Source organism: Falco cherrug, chromosome 13, assembly GCF_023634085.1.
Source record: "Falco cherrug isolate bFalChe1 chromosome 13, bFalChe1.pri, whole genome shotgun sequence".
NCBI lineage: Eukaryota > Metazoa > Chordata > Aves > Falconiformes > Falconidae > Falco > Falco cherrug.
Window position 1 is genome coordinate 30768627 of NC_073709.1, and position 14878 is coordinate 30783504.

Consider the following 14878-nt stretch of genomic DNA (forward strand, 5'->3'; position numbering starts at 1 on the left):
CGTTGGCTGGCTGGCTGGCACCATAATTCACCTGCTCTCAGAAGGAGCGCTACCAGGACCAGCGTCTGCCACCACAGGGCAGGGGTGGTGTGCCACGGCTCCACGAGGCACCACGGGAAACATCCCTCACCACTCACACCCCACAAGCTGAGTCTGTAAAAATCAAAAAAATAGCCCCGACAATTCTAAAGCACATGGTTATATTTTTATTTACACCAGCTTGGCTTGTAGTCTTTTTTTTTTAGTATTATTTAGTATTATTTTTTAAACACGTTTCTGTCTACAGCCATAATTGGATTTACTGGACCCAACAGCTGAGTGCCAATCATGTTTCCATGGAGATACAGTCGGTCCAGCTCATTCTCATGTGTACTCTTATCTCCAGCTCCCTCAGATGCGCTGCCTTTGCTGCTGCTCCAAAAGCACCAAGGACAGGAGCCCCAGGAAATAATCAGTAACACAGAGAAATAATCAGGAATGTAGAGACACGGTGTGCTCATAGCATCCCGACAGCCTTGTACATGGGTTTGAGGCGTTCCCTTTGCAAGCCCTGCCAGGAGCAGACAGCACAGACCTCCAAAAAGCAGAATGTCCTGCAGAGAGCAAGACTGCCCAGCTCTGCTGGAACCCCTCTTTGGCACCAAGAGGTACCTTAGGTAATAGAAAATGCAAACCAGGAGTTCAAGGGCCCACAGGAGCTGACATCAGGGAGTTTACACTCCTTTCTCCTCCATCTGGGCAAACTCTCCCTGCTGCGAAAGCCAGTGGAAAATGTTTTCTGCAACCCCCACGCAGGTAACACATCACTTCAGACTCCCCTTAGCTTGCACTTCCATGCGCAGCACCATACAAGTGAAGCTGCCCTTCACTTTTGAGGTGGGGCTGCCAGAAAGCCACAGCCAGGCCCACTCCCATCTTTCACGTGTCACTAATGAACTGGGCTTTGGGAATCGCAATGGGGCCGGCTGGCATCTGCAGCCTGGGTCCGCTCTGCACTGCCGCGGGGAGCTGCTCTGCGATGGCCCGTGCCACCCCGAGAGCATCGCGTGGTACCCACGGCGCTCCGATGCCCGGCCACCCGGACTGGCAAACCAGTGCAGCCTGCGGCGGGCTAAGCTGGTTCCCAGCTGCACGGTGACCTCTCTCCGTGTCAGACATCCCGTAGGTTACCCTGGAAAAGTTTCTTCAGCTGCACCAATCTGTAACCCACGGCCAGCTTAGCTTTCTGTCGGGAGCTGCTTATAACCCCCCCACCCCTCACGTTCGCCAGACCCCAAAAGGCTCTGGTAGGCAAGCTGCGGTGGCTGCGGCACAGCGCTGGGAGGAGAAGGTACATCTGCAGGGCAATTTGTCCGGGGTTTGTCCAAAGCCATGGCACAGCGTTGGTCCCACAAGCTCGGGCATCCCGCCCCCCCTCAGCCTCTCCTCTTGCTGGCAGTTGCTGCCTCCTGTGCCGCCTTTGCAGCCTGGCTGTGCACCCACTGCTACAAACACCAGGCAAAGGGCGTAATCAATGGTAAGCAGGCTGCATTTTAATTACCCTTTATATAATGCAAACGTGACTGTATTAATAAGCCTCACAAGCCATGCGACCATCTTACACAACCTTTAATTACTCAGGGAGCTCAGCATTTTCCATTGTCGTACAGTTTGCTTTATCTTTTATTATCTCACCAGGCTGCCAGGCCCTGCAACACAAAGAGAAACGCTTTCTGCAACTTCACCCGAGCCAGGCGCCTGACAGCTTTGTACCTACTCCAAGACCATCATGTTTCCTCCCTTTATTTCCTCAGAGCAGAAAGCCAGAGCATCACCCAAACGCATGTCATTATTAGTAAGTGCACGTGCACAGGGTGGCTTTCCCTCCAAAAAAACCCCACCTTTGTGTTGAAAGGGTTATTTCCGAGGAGCTATCTGTATTACAGCAATAAAAGATGAGACTAATGGGTGCTTGACACGTTGCATGGGGCCAGACCCAGCAAAGCACTTAAGAAAGCGAATAAAGCTCTTAAGCACATTTTCCCATTGACTGGAGCTTACCTTTTATTAAGCACTAAACATGAGCATATGGGCGTTTGCAAAAAGGGGAATTAGGCTCTGACATGACATCCTGGATCAATCAGACTTTTCCAATGGCTTCAGCAGCAGGAGGAAAAATATCTACTCGTCAGCCTGTGCTGGAAGCTGTCCTCATTTCATGGGGATTGCTGCTTTAGCATGATTCATGCTAAAAAGCCTCCATGGGACCAGAGAAGCAGAGCTCCTATGTCCTCTGGCATTTCATACCATCGATAGCACTCAGGTGCTCCTTAGGTTTCTTTGTCCTCCAGTCCCGGAGGGTAAGATTTGCTCCATTTCGTTCCTCACTCCCCAATGCAAAGTCCTGGTGGGAAACTTCATGCGATCCTTTGCGAGTTGTGTCAAACACCAGACTTCCCTGGGGTCTGCTGGAACACTTACACATCTGCTGAATATCAGAGATAATGAAAGAATATAGAATATGAATAATAAAGAATATCAATAATAAAAATAATGTTTCATCATATTTTTGCAAAGCATCAGAGCAGTCATCAAAAAGCAATCAATCATATTTATTTTGCAAATTTTGTGTTGAGAAAAAAGCAGGAAAAAAATAATAAATAAGATGTTCCTTTCTCGCAAGGGGGTTCCCTCCAGCACTGCCTGACCCATGGCTCAGCCTCCTGCTGCTTCGGATGCGGACAGAGATTCATAGGGAGACCTCAAGCAGAGCTGCCTGGAAACATCCAAACTCTCAGACCCGCTGATAAAGGGACTTCTTTGAATTTCTCCCTCCTTAGAAGTCTTCTGCAACAGGTTTTTTTTTTCACACATCTACCAATGCCATTAAAATAAGGTTCCAGCTGGCAAAACAGGCATAGAAGAATTAAAATATTGCTTCTCTGCGCCTGATTCTGATGCTGGTTTGCACTGGCACCAGAGGTATCATCAATATCACTGCTGATGTGTATCTGCAGAATTGCAACCACAGTTGAAGCTAAAAATAAATACATAAATAAATATTAAGAGAAGCAAACTTCAGTATTTAAAGCATTTGTGGATGCTTCCCACTGCCCCACCCTCAAAGCTTTCATATACGATTAGCTCTCCTAAGGTCCCTACTGGGGATCATTTCATTAAATAATAGCTCAACGTTGAGTTACAGAAGCGAGTCTATAAAATATTATAAGGCATGTTAAATGATGCGTGGAAATAAACTAGGTCAGCTGGGGAACAGGGATTTCTGTTCTCTGGAAGGTCACACACCTCTCTCGGAGGGACATGACAGCAAGCACAGGTATGTGGGAGCTGCCCTGCTGGCTCAGCCTGCTGGTCCTTCTCCTTCCTACCTGGCAATCAGCACTGCCAGGCGCTGCACTGCACAAGCCCCCCTGAACTTCTCTGAAGCCCCCACCAGTTAAGACTGCCAGAGGGTTTAAGGACTCACAGGTCTCTGGAAGCTCTCCAATAAAATAAAAAAAAATAAATTACGGTTATTTCTGTAGATGTCTCTATTATTTGTGGACATCTTGCCCTGCTTGGCCTCACTTTTGTTTTACGGCAGCAAGTTCCACATAAGATGGGTAGGGGGTGGGAAAATGGTTTCCTTAAAGTTTTTCATACATATTTATATTTATATGTATATATAAATAAATTAAATCCTTTAAAATTATGCCTTTTCTACTGCTTTTAGTGTTCAAGAGTTCAGTGCAATCCAGGTAGGAGAGGAAAGCAGGGAAGGAGATGCAGGCAAACTGCAGGTGAACAGCAAGCGATGCTGTAGCACAAAGTGTTATATATCCTTGCATATATATTCAGGAGAGATTTTAACCTGGATCCAAAACACATCATCCATGCCCTGGTGCCCGTGGCTGCAAAAAGACACAGTAAAATAGAGAGGGTGGCAGAATCAGGCCACAAAAGCAGCTTCAGAGCTGGAGAAGACACTTATGGGGAGGCGTCGGGCGAGCCATCTATCTCACTGAGGTGGTGGATTCAATTACCGTGCACGAGCACGTAACTCCAGGCACTAAAATGCCCTGTCAGAAAAAGGAAGAATAAAAAGTAAAAGCTGTGGACCGAAGCTGGACAAACTAAGGAAGAAATACATCAACAGAGCAAGCCTGGGAGTCGGAGACAAACAGCAAAGGGAAGAGCAGAGTCTTCATCGTTTGAGACGGTCAAAGCCAGCTTGGATATCTGCCTGGAAAACATGTTTTAGCCAAAAAACAAGCTAACAGACGGAGTGCACGAGGGATGAGGTGTGGCTGCATGGCCTGAAACACGGGGAAGGTGGGACTGGCCGTACTTTCTCCCCTTGTGCTCGGCAGACAGCGTATGGCAGACTCTCAGGGAGTCGGTTCAGTACAAATCGCTTCCCAAAAACATGTATTTGCCTAAAGACTGGAAGTCACCAAACTGCAGCAATCGAAAGAGTATTGATTTAATGGATAAGGGTGTCGAACAGCTCCAGGACTGTGTCCTGGGATAAGAAGCATCACCCCCACCTCTCACAAGGAGAGAAGGGCTGGGGACAGCCAAGTCAGATGGCTGCGCCTCATCCCTTCCTGCAGGAGAGGAAAGCAGAAGGCTTTCAAAAGGGGTTTCCTTGCTATAAAGCTTCAGCAGAGCTGGTGGTTGGTAGCAGGGATGAAGGGCTGGCCTGGGAGGACTGCCCTGGCCAGTCACTAACACCCTGTGCCTTGGCACACTCACCTGCAGCATCCTCGCACCCCTCCCCCGCCTCCCTCATTACCTTCTTCACCATCCTCCGCTTTAGGAAGGGGTTCGCTAGACCATGCTCTACAAACAGGTCCATTGATTAACACTAGGAACTCCCAAATTGGACTTAATACCTAACTATGGCCAGAGCCTTGCTCATAGTTATGTTTGCTACAAAAAAAAAAAAAAAAAAAAAAAAAAAAAGAGGAGCCCTGGCCAGCACAGATTCTATGGGGGCTCCCCTTGGTCCCAAGCCACCCTGGAGGGGGCAGGGTTAGCTCTGTGCCACTGCTGGGCTCAAACCCTGGGGGAACAGCACCACATGGCCCTCACCCACCGCCCTCAGAAATCATGAATGTGCAAAATACCATTTTCCTTCAAGGATGCAGAGAAGGAAACTCACCGCGCAGCCCTCACCCCTTGCATGAACGAGGAACTCCAGGTCTAGTGAGCTCTGCCTTTTCATTTAATTAGTTTTAGGCATGAAGATGGTCTCCTGCTTCCATCAGGTTTTCCTGATACAGTAATTAATGTGCCTTCCTGCAGAAGGAATACCGATTGAGAGGTAAAGCCATTGCCTGGAGAGAGCTGGGCTTCCAAGGAAGTGCTAATTAGTCCCTGGTTTGAGAAAGCTGGTTAAAGCAAGTGAGCAGGTGTTGCCAGAAATTCGAAATAAGCTGTAGAAACATGTTCTTTCCTATGTGACAGCAGAGCTAATTACACCTCCTTGGGTCACCGCTTCATTTTACATATCTCTCTGTCGAAAGTGTATTACCGCCTGCCAGATAAAACATTTTAGCACTTGGTGTCAGTGGCGGATTAACCCCTTCTCCCACCATGGCTTAAGAGGAAGGATGTTGCTACCAACCCCACTTGCTCGAGGGACAGGGAAAGCATCTCCCATCTCCCCTCGGGCAGTGTCATTGCTGGACCATTGCCAGCAAGTTTTGGTCTTGCTTGGTGTCAGTGTCTGAAGGGCTCACGGATGGCTATGTGCTATGCACCGCTCCCATGGTGGGCGGTCAAAGCTTTGCAACCTCCTGGAAAACCAAAACGGCTCCTGGAGGGAAGGCGATGATTGACGTACTGAGAGCGGACGATGCTGCGGCAGCAACAGAAGTAATCACAGAGCGAATTACTGCTTGTACAAGATGGTTTGCATATGCAGGCTTTCACAGGTGCAACGGTCTCCATGCATTGGCTTGCTCTCAGGCCAGCGTGAGGTGTCCCTGCGCATCTGCAAAGCTGGAATAGAGAAAAATGGGAAGCGACCGCCCGGCACAAGACTGCACAGGAGGAAAGCAGCCAGCTGCGGGCTGATTTGAGCAGGAAGGATTTCCTAAGCGCCCTCCCAAAACAGAGGTGTATCTGCGCTATTAAGCAAGCGTCATGCAATCTTAACTCCTGGTTTGCACCACATCTGTAGGAAGAGACGGGGCCCAGCACGGACAGAGAGACACCCACGAATCACTGCATGACCTGGGGGGGCGTGCACAAACCCTGGGCCTTGGTTTGCTGTTGCAAAGGGATGCATGGATGTGTTGGTAATGCCTGGGAAGCAAGAGCTGTTGGAGGAAGAGAACACAAACACCACGAGTATGTTTGTGAGCGGAAGCCTGTGTCTAGGGTGCCCGCTGCGTGCCGAGTATGTTGGTAAACCCCAGCAGAGCCTGTGCCCACGTGGCTCCAGCCTTTTGTACCAGGACAGCGATGCACCTCACCCCAGGATTCACTTCTGCCATGGAGACACCCTGGCACATATATATATAACCTGGTATATATAGGTGTTGTGGTTTAACCCTGAGTCTCAACCAAGCTCAACGCAGCCACTCGCTTACTCTGCCCTCAGTGGGATGGGGCGGGGAATTGTAAGAGTAAAAGTGAGAAAACTTGTGGGTTGAGATAAAGACAGTTTAATAGGTAAAGCAAAAGATGCACACACAAGCAAAGCAAACCAAGGAAATTTGTTCGCCACTCCCCATGGGCAGGCAGGCGCTCAGCCATGCCCAGGGCAGCCAGGATCCATCACACGTAACAGGGACTCAGGAAGACCAACACCATCACGCTCAATGTCCCCCCCTTCCTTCTTCTTCCCCCAGCTTTGTATGCTAAGCATGACGCCATATGGTATGGCATATCCCTTTGGTCAGTGGGGGTCTGTCCCAGCTGTATCCCCCCCCAACATGCTGCGTGTCCCCCAACATCTTGTGCCCCCCAGGTGACTCGCTGCTGGGGCAGTGTGTGGAGCAGAAAAGGCCTTGGCACTGTGCAAGCACTGCTCACCCATAACTAAAACATCCCTGAATTACCAACACCGTTTTCTTCACAAATCCAAACCATAGCCCTATACAACGTACTGCGAAGAAAATTAACTCTATCCCAGCCAAAACCAGCACAACAGGAGAATGAATGAGGACAGAGACAATACTGAGGCTGTGCTAGATCAGCTGCGTGCAGACAAAATGTGTCACTGACAGCAGGCTGGCCATGGAACACTTCAGCCCAAAGGTGAAAAGCAAGCCCAGGTAGCCCTGGTACCCAACAGGTCCAAGGAACAGAGACAAATTCCAATATATTGCAGGATAATGTGACTTTTCCCTCCATCGCAGCTTCAGCCACAGTGCAGGGCAAGCAGGTGAGAGCCCTCAGCAACGCACCACACATGTCAGCCAGCCCAGGGAGCCTTCCAGGAAAGCCCTTTCTCTAAGGGCAAAATCTGTTCAGCATCCACCACTGGGCCACCTTCCTAGCAGCAGCACTTGCCCAGCTGTGGACGCTTGCAGCCGTGTCTGCAGCCAGTCCTAACGAACGCGCAGCTGAGCCCAGGGCCCCAGGGATGGCAGCACAGCCATGGGGACAGCGGCACGGCCATGGGGACAGCATGGAGTGGCCAATGCCAAGCATAAGGGATACGCTCCTCGGCGGTGCAGCTGCCCCGGCAGTTGCTCCCAGCTCTCCTTGTCCCAGCAGCTGAGCACGGCCCAGCTGGATATGGAGGGAAGGGGGAGACAGCCCCCCTTTGCAAAGCTGATTCCAGACACGCTGCCCTACGCACGCGGCTGCAAAGAAGGACCATCAGGGCTCAGCTCATCAGAGCTGGGGTCACACTGGGGATGCAGTGGCAAGACCATAATGGGAGCTGGCATTTAAGACAGAGGTGGGAATGATGTCCTTATAGAAATGCTTGGTTTGGGTCCTGTTTTCCTCCCTTTCCCCCTCTTAACTGCTCCAGAGGTCCAGGGGAAATGTGCACTATTGCCTGCAGAAGGGAACAGCGCAGCTGACCAGGTGGTGGCTTCTCCACCCGTGGGAGAGCCCACACTCATGCTCAGGTTTTCCCAAAGCCACTTGGAGCTATCAAGTTGCATATCAGAGGGACTGACGTGGTCCTGAAATTACAACATCTGATTACTTGGTGCCTTAATGTGCATAAGGCAGAACAACGTTGACATTCCCACTCCTGAGACGAGGAGCAGAGATACAAAAGTATTTCCCCAGGGAAGCCTTTGTCAGAGCAGGGGCTAATGCTCCACCTCTGCTCCATCTTCCCTTTTCAATCAGGGATGTCCATGTACTTGACTTCATGGAGGTGGGATGCAGGTGTCATAGTATGACAGCAGCAACGTGTCTCCCTCTCTCAGGTGGCCTGTGATGCCCTGGAGATTTGTCCTTCCCCCAACTTTCTCTTCTTTCAGTCTCAGTAGGTCTGGCTAGCTTGATCTTTTCTCACAGGCCATGCTCCTGGTACAGTGTTTTCCTTTTTCATAACGTCATCACAATGCTGACTCACATCAAGTTCAAGTGTTACGTAGGAGGCTTAGAAATGTCCTACCTGAGACATGGGAACTAGCTCCAGTCTGAAGACAACTACAACTCAGGCCTCTCCCAGCCATGACACTGGCTTCAAAAATAAATCCTGTGGGTTAAAATCAGAGCGTACCTCAGATACACCTTCAGGTTTCTGAGCCACTGAGGTCAGAGCTCCTAAAGCTGGATTTTTCATCATTTTAAGTGAGAGCTGAGATTCGTCATCCAAATGACATCTGATGATACAATTTGAAGCAAGTACACACATTTTGTAGAGTTTCTAACAAGCTTCCTCCACTGGCAGGTACTTCGAAGTCCTGTGCAAGGAGTGGTCACTGTATGTGCCTCGCTCCAGCCCTGAGATCCTACTTTACATGTAGGTGACATACCAGCCCTTGCAATGATGGAGAAACACGGCGGCCAGCAACAGCCAGGGCTCTGTGCTGCTGCAAGCTGTGACCCTCTGGGAATCCCACCTCGGTAACATGGAGCAGGGATGGTGAGTGCAAATCTGCATTAGCTCGGCCTGAGAGAGAAAGGACACCAGACGGACTCGGCAAAGCTTATGTGAGGAGTGGTTCCAGGCAAGCCCGTGGTGCTAACCACTGCCAGCGTGTGTGTGCATGGCACTGTGTGAAGCCTCCTGCTTGCCAGCTCCTCCTGTCCCCAATGCTGCAGCAGCTCCTGGGGGCTGCACGGGGTCTGCGGAGAGAGCTGGGAGCCAGGCTGGACTGGATTTGGGATCGGCGAGGGAGAAGATCAAGGAGCAACCTCCACGACCTGTTGTGACTGCAGGGGCAGATAAAATAAAAGCACACCCTCCCTTGCTCCAACAACCACCATCCAGCTGAGGAGAAGCGAAGTCTTCTCTTGCAAACAAAACCTCTTTCCTCTGCCATCCCCAACGCCGCTTCGCTTTGCAAAGAAAGGCTGCTAATGCGCTCACCCGTTGACAGAGCAGACTCGAAGTACAGTTTATGGCACCTACTGTATTCTCCGCTCAGAGCTATAAAACAATATTCACTTAGCTACCGTGCAGAGCTTGGCTAGTACAGCCACATCCAGAAGTATCCAGCAAGAAAAAAAAAAAAAAAAAAAAAAGAAAAAGAAGCTATTAAAAAACACTCACATACAAGCCAGGAAACATCTTATTATAGACCTCAGTTTGAAGAAGGGAAATTAAAACCCCACACCCACACTCAGCATATGCCCGGCTATATTTGTCTGATCCATTTATTATCCTAGCCAATGTAATTTCAGTGTTGCAGTACTCCAGTCTTTCACACTACCAAAAAAAAAAAAAAAAACCCCACAAAAAAAACCCAACAACACACAACAACCCGATGCACAAGATGCCATCGCTGGTTTACAGCTGTGGCCTTATCCTGTTTCTCTGAACATTTGCTGATTTGGCATCAGCACTATATGGAGGGGAGCGGAGGGCGGGGGCTGGGATCTGACTGGAAGAGGTGGATCTTCCGATGCTTACAGCAGCACCCTGTCGGAAGCTCAGCTATTTATTTGCGCGCTGATCTTTAAAATTGTTGTGGAGAAAGCATCGCTTTGAACCGGTTCCTTTGCTAAAGACGTACCTTGTGCATGCGTTCCTTGGGCTGCGGAATTGAAAATACAAGCTCTGGCAATGACACGCCACACATACAAAGTTAAATATGCAATGGAAAGCATTACAGCTCGGTTAGTTATTATTCCCATAGTGCAAAAACTGGAAATCGATGCTGTGAGAACTTTAAGAAGAAGTAAGAAGCCTGGCGCTGGATTAAAGAAGCGTGCACGTCCACAGGTAAGGGTGGAAGAAACCTGGCCATGTTGTCGGCTGAGGTTCTCCAAAGCCAACTGCAGGTGTAGCCATGCCAAAATCAGTGGCGAGCCTGCTGCCTCTGCGGGAGAGGTGCCCCCCAGGGTGCTCCATGGCTCTCAGCAGGAGGGAGGCTGTGCTGGAGCCCTGCCCCTGAGGCAGGTTTGCACCAGCTCCTCTTGCACCAGATGGATGCTGGAACATCACAACTTCATGAGCTGAAAGTGCTCTGTTGGCTGGAAGAGCCAAAATAGTTTGGGTAGCTACTTCTGCGTCCTTGATGCAGCGAGCTTATACAGGGCTCTGCGACACTTGCTTTTATTAATAGCCTGGATGTCCTGAGCATTTTTCTTTTTTGGTTCTCACGAGTTATTTTCACTGCACAACTTCCCATGATCACTCAATTTTGGGAGCTGATTAGGCCAACTGGTGGGATAAATCCCCACAGATGAAGAAAAACAAAACCAACCCACACCCAGAGAATCAAGAGTGTTTCTATAAAAAGTTAGGAACGTGTGCATAGCATTGTGGGTACAAACAAGAGCCAGCACGTATCTGACTGTCCTCTGCTGAGAAAAGCTCACTCGATTACATGGAGCTTTAAATAAAAGAAGATGCCGGTTGTGCACCATGTGCCACTTTTGATGGTACCTGGCCCTTGCTCCCCTTCTGTAAGCACTCAAGGTGTTGCTCAATGTGGGCAAGGGAACAGCATTTCCACGCTAGTTCTGTTCTCCCAGTTGTAACAAAGTGCTAGGGATCAGATCTATCTGCGACAGGCTCATGGGTGAAAATCGGCCCTCTTAATACTTTGGACATCCTAGGAAAGACCACTGCACAGGGAGGGAAAGCCCTCTCATGGCGCAGTGAGTGCTGGACCAGTGGGGAAGCGCTTTTGGGGTGAACGCATTTGCTTTATTGCTGTAGCCTGCCTAGGCAGAGATGTCAGGTTGCACAGCTATAGCAGCGGTGCTAAACACCTACAGCAACATCTCGGTCCTGTAAACATCAATTGCAAAACCTTCCTGGATCCTGCGCTCTAGCCAGGCCATGGAAACAGCAAATTTTGCAGACAAAGCTAGCATTAGAGAAGAGCTACAGGAGTTATTGCTCAGTAAGAGCTTCCAAAGGCCTTTGGGGCTTGTTTCCTCCAAAACCGAGGTATCGAGGGAGCTCGCAGAACACCTTTGAGTGGCTTGGACAACACAGGGGTCTTCACGAAGAGCCCACGCAGACTACCAGGGCCACAGCGTTTTGCTCCGTGGAGGTGTAAACCTACTCATGCCCCCTCCTCCCGCACACATACCAGCAGGGCCAGCTTTTATAAACACACGTACCTGTGTTGGTATGTGCAGAGGTACCCACTAAAATAGAGCAGCCACCCTAAAGAGGATGCACTGCACACATCCCTGGGGGGCATGCATGCCACAGCAGCCTACACCAAAAGATAACTCTTTTTGCCTAGCCTATGAAGCGAAACGCTTAGGAGCGTGCTCCGTAACTCACTGCGCAGGTAGTACCACATCATCATCAACCACACGACTGCAGACCGCCTCCCGCTCCCACACTCAGCTCCTATCCTGGATCGTGATCCCTCACTGAATACAAACTCAGGATTTTACTTTACACCCCTCCGTTTGCCTTTTTATCGTACCGTACTCAGACCGCTCCAAAGGCAGGTCCGTTAATATTCTCAGGGATTTTTATCTCATCTTTGTGTGTTAACGGGGCAAACACCAGCAGCCCAGGGAGAAAGCCTCCTTGCCTCCAGCTCAGGTATTTGGACACAGACCCGCCAGCTGCCAAAGTCTTACTCAGTCCCTGGCTTGGACTTGCATAAAGCATATAAAATCTTCTGGGAATTTCTCTACAAAATCCATATGAGCATATGCAAATTACCTCCCCCCTGCCAGAGGTTTCACATAGCATAACCTAGAGGTACTAGGCTGGCAAACAGACCAGACCACAACACATTTCAAAATTCCCAGCAGTATAAGAGGTATTCTAGAAGAAATTTGCCAGAATTTTAACTGGGGAAGAACACCAGATTTTTATTACTTTTATTTTCAGAAATGTCTGAATGTCTCTAAATAAATGAAATATATATATATACATATGGAGGTGGAAAAAGCCAACCTGAGATATGTCAGGCTGGTGGCTGATTCCAAAGCAAGGGGGAAGCAAATGATGGTACCTGCACGCAAACAGCTCAGCCTCGCTACACAAGAGATAAGGACCACCTGATGGCACCTCCATAGCAGCTATGGATCCTGTCATCACAGCACACCTGGGACACAGGGAAGGGCTCCCCACATTTTGGTGTCTGTGGGCAAGCCATACACCTGCTCTGATTCATTGAAGTAGTGTAAAAAGTGAATCTGTTTAGTGCCCAGTCTGCCAGACTGTGCTTTCTCCCTGATGTATATGACCACAGACCGAATGTGCGTCCCTCCATGTGATGGGTGTGCATGCTGCTGCAAGAAAGACAGGAGAGACCTGATCTACAACAGCATCCAACGCTGTTGAAAAGACAGGGAACTGGAAGATACTCTCTTCACAGCCACTAACAATATGGAAGTTTTAGCACCACCCTCCACATAGCTAAGACAAAAATAACCTTTCTATAAATGCACCACTGTATTCCGAGGTCGAATAAGACTCCCAATAAAATCACTCCCAAGCATTCAGAAAACAATTTACTGTTTATCCCACTGAAGAAAGCTAGTCCCTAGTTTTTCCTTGTCTCTTCTCACTAAGGCTCTAAAGCCCCTGGAGGATAACTATTACGATAAATTGCATAACCAATTACGTTTCAGGGCTGTACATCTCCATCGCAGAGTATGGAAGCAGTGTAAGGCTGTCTGTTTTCATGAGCTATTTCAAGACGGAGCGGACAGCCCTGGCTTTCTCAGAATCCATCAGCGTCCCAGTAAATGTTTGTTACTAAGCATGCATGCACACACACCACGGCACGTCTCTCCTTGACCTGATGGTTCCCACACGTTCCCCCCCAAACAGACCTTTCTCTTCACGCCAGAGGACAGCCAAGAAGGTGTTCCACTTGAGAAGGTCTGATAGCAAAAGGAAAGAATTCAGCTCATCCCCATGGTGGGCTTCCAACTTTGATCTCCTTGAAAACCACTGCATCTGGTGATCATCTGTGGTTAAAAATGGCTTCCCAGGAAGAAATGCTCAGGCTTAGCAAGGGGAGGTCAGTTATTTTTAACCGAAACCCATTCCACCTTGGTGTCTCAGGAAAACAAGCGTGTTCAGCAGAATCGGTTCTTTAGAGTCAACATGTACTATCACAACATAATGTTACTTTTGGCAACCAAACCAGTATCACCTACTTGCCCGGGCTCATCCACGTACAGCATGGCTGCCAAGGGAAAACAGGATGAAGAAAGGATGACACATTATTAATCTCTAACCACGCATGTTCAAAGTGCAAATGGAAAGAATGAACACCCTTGACACTACACTCCCCTGTTTATCACTGGAATAAATGAAGCCCTGGCTGTGACCCGGTAACTTTCCCCATAGCACGACTAGGCCTCTGTCCTAAGCAGAGGGTCAAGGAGAGCTGTGACTCCAAACCTCTTCAGCTCCAGAGCTTCTTGGCTAGGACTGCTAATCACAGCAGTGGCAGGGATGCAGGGATGCAAACTGGGCTGTACCAGATGACCCACAACTCCCACTGCAAGGCAACTGAGAGCAAAGGCTCAGTGTCTGGACTGCCTACTCTACAAGACAACCTAAACAAAAAAAAAAAAAAACCAAAACAAAACAGTAACCCATAGAATGAAAAACTTTCCCTCATCCTTTCTTCCCCCTGTCACGGGCACGTGGGAAGAAAGGGGAAACACTGCCCCAGCTGCACCTCTCTGCTCTGGTCAACACCCCGCCTTGCCTGTGAGGTAGTGGAGCTGGGATGCTGCTTTGCCATCACGTGCCTTGTGCAGAGCATCCCGTGTAAACACGGCAGATCTTGACTTTGCGCTGCTGAGCTGTGCGAAGGCGCCTGAGTCATGGCTTCGCTGTGATTGACAGCCCTCCGCTCCACAAGCCTCCGGAGAGCTGAAGCAGGGGGAGTTTTGTAAGCAAGGATGTTATGTAAGCCGATCGCTATTTTTGCTCAAAGTTTAGTTCTGTACCCTACGAGACTAAAAATACATGCACACAAAGCTAAAAAGAACATGTTTCTAAAACTCATCAATCAGCCGTGCCCTTTCTCCAGCAATCTTCTTCCTGGTGGCAGCATCTACCATAGGTTTATGTGCACTGTGAAGATCGAGGCTCCTCCTTCATAACCAGCCTCCTCCACTCCCTTCATCATCCTCCGAGACCACAATCCTGCACTCAGGACCACAAGCACTTTGGTCACAAAAATGTAGCAGCAACATTGCAGCACAAAATAAGATTAACTTAAGGTAGCCACAGGCAACTGCTGCAGCTCTGCAACCAGACTGTGCTCAGTGCCCGGCAGCCCTCACCTGCTGGCTGCAAAGTCCTTTC

The 14878-nt window shown here is 49.3% G+C and overlaps 1 long non-coding RNA gene across 7 annotated transcripts in view; it reads right to left on the reverse strand.

Annotated features, from left to right (window-relative positions):
* Positions 1-257: 257 nt before the first annotated feature.
* Positions 258-14878, reverse strand: part of LOC114014395 (uncharacterized) — a 29827-nt gene continuing 15206 nt past the window's right edge. The window contains exons 2-5 of one of the 7 annotated variants that reach the window (XR_008734935.1): positions 8573-8656; positions 5828-5985; positions 5144-5280; positions 258-2464 (exon numbers count right to left, since the gene is read on the reverse strand). This is a non-coding gene — a long non-coding RNA (uncharacterized LOC114014395). The other 6 variants (XR_008734937.1, XR_008734934.1, XR_008734936.1 and 3 more) reach the window with 6 other exon arrangements.